Raw genomic sequence first — 6,000 nt, 5'->3', positions numbered from 1 at the left:
CTATGGTTGTAGAGATGGGTGATCTGTTGTTGGGTGATTTTGTTGTTGTTTGTGATGATCCGGTGTTGGCGCCTCCGTCCGTGGTTTTTTTGCCTTCTTTTGTTGCGTTCTTAATCTTATTGTATTATTTTTTTCACTTATTAAATTAATTTTCACTTTTTTGCACATTACTTTTTCACTATATGTAACAATATTCTATAATTTTCCGTACGCAAATTACGCATCTTCCTCTTAGTCGGAAAAATGTAAAATGACGCGTCAAATTTTTGGAAAAAATTTTTGTGACAAAAGAGACTAGAGAGAGAGAGCGCGAAATGAAAAAACAACTCAGAGTCGTGTTTTTAGGGGTGGGTTTTGGCAATTCATTTTTCGAGTAATGCCTCGTTGCATTACAAATCATTAGCGAAAAGACTAATTACTAGTAATGCATGAAATCGCTAGTAGGTTTAGCGCTCTAGTAATCGCTTGACACCAGCCGAACTACTGGGTTGTAATTAAAAGTAGTGTGAGTTGTCATCATGCTGCGTAACATAAATCAACATCAAACTTTGCGAAAGAACAAGACTGGCTGTGAAGAAGGTAATCAATATCGCCACCAAAGCCAAGATAAAGCCAACTCTGAAATTTGGTCATTTGTTACTTTCTCCAATATACGATTAAAAAAATTAAAGTTTTACAAATTATGATGATTTACGTTATAACGTTTATAGGCTATAACGTTTTCGTCTTCATGCGTAAGAATTTTTTCTCTGCATTGAAATATTTACTAATTTAATGTATACCCTAGCCACAAAAACGTGTGGCCGGGTCTGCTAGTTTTCAATAAATATGAAATATAATTAATGATTTTGTTATTAAATTCTTATTTGGTATTTTGGTAGAACTAACCGAAAATAGCTGTTATAGTTTCTGGGCTTTTGTGGGTCGCAGTACTGAAAGTGCTCGTGGAGTTTTCGTTCGCAGATTTGGGTCTTTCATCCGTGATTGTACCAAGATCATTCACAGAATTGTGCAAGAGGTATATATAAATTGCTAAATGATGAATGTAATGTGCAAGAAAGGGATGAACGATCATACGTACACAATAGTTTCGGGTACTTTTGTCAATTCGCCCTTAAGAATCGCATAGAAACTTTCATTGAAAGTGCTTGTACCGCTCCCTGGCTTTTCCCCAAAGAATTCGGTGGTACCTGTCTTGCAGGGTTACAATCGACTATATAAGGGCTGCCGGGCTGGCATATAAGAGAGTTGTCGAATGAGGATAATTCTAAGAAGAGAGTTGTCGAGTAAAGTGTAAGCAAGCTATAAGTTAGAGTTGTAAAGTAGAGTAATAAGTAATAAAGTGTTACGTTATAAGGAATTAGAAATAAAGATTAGTGTATAGCCTTAAAAGTGTGACTTTTATTTGACAATCCAGTCATCGAACTCAGGGTAGAGTTTCAGCGTAAACAAAAGATTTTGGAAATCCGTTACAATATTTACATCAGTTATGCTCAAGCTCAACATCCCCGTACTACGACTGATAGAAAGAAAAAAAACAAATTGAAATTGTATGTCTTAACTAGTCACTCCTGTCAGGCAATTTCACATTTTTTTACATTTCCACTCAAGTAATTTTTATGTATTAATTACACTGTCCAGCAGCATTTTTGGAACAGAATAGCGACCCTATAATTCTGAAAAGGTATGTTGAGTAGATCATTTTTGTAAAACAAACTTATGGTCCAGCACGTCTGAGTTTTTTTTACAGTGGGCCAAAGTTTTCATTTTTTGGTCGAAGGGAGCATTTTACTATATGAAAAAAATGTTGTAAGTTAATGTCTGAGAGAATTCTTATGGTCAGAGTTGTATTGTGGAATTGTATGAGGATTATTTTTGTGGAAGATCTTAAACCTCTAACTGGTTTCTTTTTGGGTCAATTTGACCCTTTTTTCGAGAAAATCAAAAAATATCCTTTAAAAAAGGACATTTAAGGATTAAAATATTCTACGAAAATGTTAGGCGGAAAATTTCAGTGGGGGTCACCAAAGACCCCATTGTTGTAAATAAAGCTCTTTACGATTGATAAAAAAATTATAATTTTGTTTTAATAGTGGTTTATTATAGTATGTACATATTTATTTTTTTGCTTCAACAGTAGTAGGATAATGGATTAAAGATTAAACTTAATATGCTTTGCTGTATTTAGCTTGACGTGGATGTTCCGATGTGTCAAGGTTTCTGTACAAGCCCCATACGTGTTCAGCAAGCAATACAGTTTGGGATTTCCCTTTGAATCTTTCTTCCAATACCTTTATATCCTAATGAAACCTCTCACCGTGTTCATCTGAAACCGCTCCAAGGTTTTATTTAAAAAAATGGAGATGTGAGTGCAGAAAATGCAGCTTTAGTGACATCTTAACGCCAATATTGTTAAAACCGATTAGCATGCTTTCAATATTTTCTGCATAGTTTTGTGCTTTTGAGTTTCCAAGGAATTCTGATATAACCAGCTGCATAAAGTGAAATGCTGTCTTTTGCATATCCGACAGATGACCATAAAATTCTTCATCTTGTAATAATTTTCTTATATCGGGTCCAACGAGCATTCCTAGAAAAGGTAGTTTACATTAAATGAAATAAATTATTTCTTAAAACCGTATTTTACCTTCTTTTAATTTTGCTGCAGATAATCTGGGGAAAATTGTTTGAATGCGTTTGAAAGCATATCTTTGTGTATTTAAGCTTTTAATAAAATTTTTCACCACGCCCAACTTAATATGCAGCGGTGGAAGTATGACCTTATCTTTTGGGACAAGAGATTCATGGATTACATTTAAGTCACCAATAATATTTTCTTTACGTTCTTCGAAATATTTAATATGATAATGGCTGCAGGTAGCACGTGAATCCCATTTACAAATAAAGATCATATATTTTGATATATTTTGTGTATCCTGTTTGCATTCCAGTCAATATTGCAATCATTTTGAAGTCTGCGCATACTTCCCATTTATATTTATAGTATTCAACTTTATTTAAGAGATTTGAAATATTTGCGTATGTTTCATCCTTTTTTGTGGAATACGCAACCGGTATTGATGGATGCTGATTTCCATTGTGCAGTAAAACTGCTTTTAAGCTGTGTTTTGAACTATCTATAAATAGTCGCCAAGCGGAAGAGTCCAGTGGAAGCTTTAGATATTTTAGAACCTCTTCAATACTGCAACAGTACACAAGTTCTTCTGATTTTTTAAAATAAGTTTCCAAATCGGCGTGTGTTTTTCTTAGCAATGTAACTTTTACATCGGCTTTTATCAAATTCCTGTTTTTCAATCTGGAACATAATATTTCATCTTTCTCTTTTGTTAGTCCTAAATCTCTTACAAGATCTTTAAAATAAGCTTGGTCTATCAAATTAGGACATATGTTTAAACCACCAGGAGGCAAGTAACTTAAATCTGATATGTTTTCAACCGCCGCTGTTATTTCTGTATTGGCGTATGTCATATTGGCCGAAAATGTATGTGTAGGCGGTTGAGGCACCGGAACACCTTCACAGCGCACTTCTGGTAAAATGACATTATTTGTTGCTTCGTATGTCATTATCGTGTAGTGCCTTTGGCGCAGAAAATGGCGCCTTAGTACCGCCTTTGTACCAGGTAAAAAGACCACTTTCGCAAGTAGTACATACAGTTTTTGGTATCCAAGCTTCACATAAAAATCGTATTCCAATGAAAAGAAAATATGGTTCTTCAATTGTAGGGAATATCTTTCTTCTGCTTTGAAGGTGCGTAAAATGTCCACAAATAAAACAAAACCAATCTCTTAATTTGCAAACAGAATCCGCCATGCTTATATTGTTCTTTTTTTTATATTAATTTTAGTAAAAATCACACCCGATATGTACTGCTTAGTAAGTCAATTATGCTTAATTTTATCACACCCGATTTGTAAGTCACAGCTGACTAGACGCGAGAACTCAGTGTTTGGCCCGGCCGAACTTGACGATGTTTTCACCTATTTTTTATATGTTGGCGTGTAATTTTGCCAATTAATCGTAAATAGCTTTATTTACAACAATGATGTCTATGGTGACCCCCACTGAAACTTTCCGCCAAACATTTTCGTAGAATATTTTAATCCTTAAATGTCCTTTTTTAAAGGATATTTTTTGATTTTCTCGAAAAAAGTGTCAAATTGACCCATAAAGAAACCAGTAAGAGGGTTAAGATCTTCCACAAAAATAATCCTCATACAATTCCACAATACAACTCTGACCGTAAGAATTCTCTCAGACATTAACTTACAACATTTATTTCATATAGTATAATGCTCCCTTCGACCAAAAAATGAAAACTTTGACCCACTGTAAAAAAAAACTCAGACGTGCTGGACCATAAGTTTGTTCTACAAAAATGATCTACTCAACATACCCTTTCAGAATTATGGGGTCGCTATTCTGTTCCATTCAAAAAGTCTTCATTTGTTGGACAGTGTTATTTATTTATATTATTTATATAATGTTCTATAACTAAGCCATAAATTAATCTACAAAAATAAATTTAGTAGGCAGAATTCACTATGGAGGGGCATTTTTGAATATACTTTTTTGGAAAGTGTTACCAAGACCCATAACATGTATTTTGGATAAGTAATTTTTAAAATCATATTTTGGGTAATTTTTGGAAGGAATCGGTTCACAACCACGATTACTACCAATATAACACAAATTTAAACTCAATCAAAATATTCTAATAATACTTACGAAAATTACATTGGAAACAGGCTATGCTCGCCAAAAAATTGTCGAAACTGGAAATTTTTAAAGTGACAGCTATTGAGCATGAAGACCCATTGCTTACATTTACTCTCTCTGAGATACCTTATTGAAATTTATAAAATTTTTTCACTAATAACCAGAGATAAAGAGATGTACAACTCTCATCTCACTGGAAGTGAGAGCGCAATATCAAACGTCAAAACCACCTAAACTTTGACAGTTTGTCGAGATGAGGAGGTTTTGACGTTTCGTAATTGGAAAAGAGGGACGGCCAGATTGAAATATTGCCAAAAAATAATGCGACGGAGACATTTATAACCGCCGTGCAAGATCACTTATTAGAACTTAAAACAATAAATATAAAAGGAAACGCGAAATTTTAAGGTATTTGAAAAAATGTTTTGTGATCTGCAGCAGCGAGATTTTAGTTTTCCATGGAAAAAAATATTATTTGCCAGTTGATACGTATTGATTTATTTTATTTACCACTGAAAGTTTGAAAACCGGTTGGTTTAATATACCATAATATCGCTAACCGAGATTTAAATAGTTATTATTTATATTAATCGTTAAGTGTAAAAAAATTATTAGCCGTAATAAATGTTGGGTATTTTAATTTAAATGCCCAAAAATTTGTATTTTGTCTGATCTGGTAATAATGCAAAATGTTACAAAAAATGCAAATTTTCAGACGCTCTCTGTTTAAACAATGTAGTTTCTAACAAACCTTACCGCTGGTGGGGGGTAATGAAAGACTTGCATTGAGTGAGAATCTAATTCATTCTAAATTTATTTTCATTTTGTCACTGCTTAAATACAATTTTTGAATACATCTTAAGAACTAATTATATGTGTATGTGTGTATGTCTATATGTATATTTTGTATGTTGCACGACAAGGAGTTATTTCAAATGCACACAAGCAATTGCCCAAATGTATTTTTATAACCAATAGGTTATCTTGTGCATACAAATATGTTTGTTCATTAATAGTTGAGTGCATACGTGTTGCATATAGATGCATGCGTGCCTCATATAAGTGTATGTGTGTTGCATGTATGCGTGCAACATATAATGTATGCTTGTTGCATATTAATGCATATATGTTTATGTGGTTTCTTTTATATGCAATGATTTTCAGATTTTTATGATCAAGTCTCATATTACAATTTTGTTTCTTAACATTGCATTTTATATTTAGTGGACTGTATATTATTTTGCTTAAGTTATTCTAATACA

This window comes from Zeugodacus cucurbitae, chromosome 5, assembly GCF_028554725.1.
Source record: "Zeugodacus cucurbitae isolate PBARC_wt_2022May chromosome 5, idZeuCucr1.2, whole genome shotgun sequence".
NCBI classification, from domain to species: Eukaryota; Metazoa; Arthropoda; class Insecta; order Diptera; family Tephritidae; genus Zeugodacus; species Zeugodacus cucurbitae.
The sequence above is the reverse complement of the archived record's forward strand: the minus strand, read 5'-3'. Positions refer to the sequence as shown.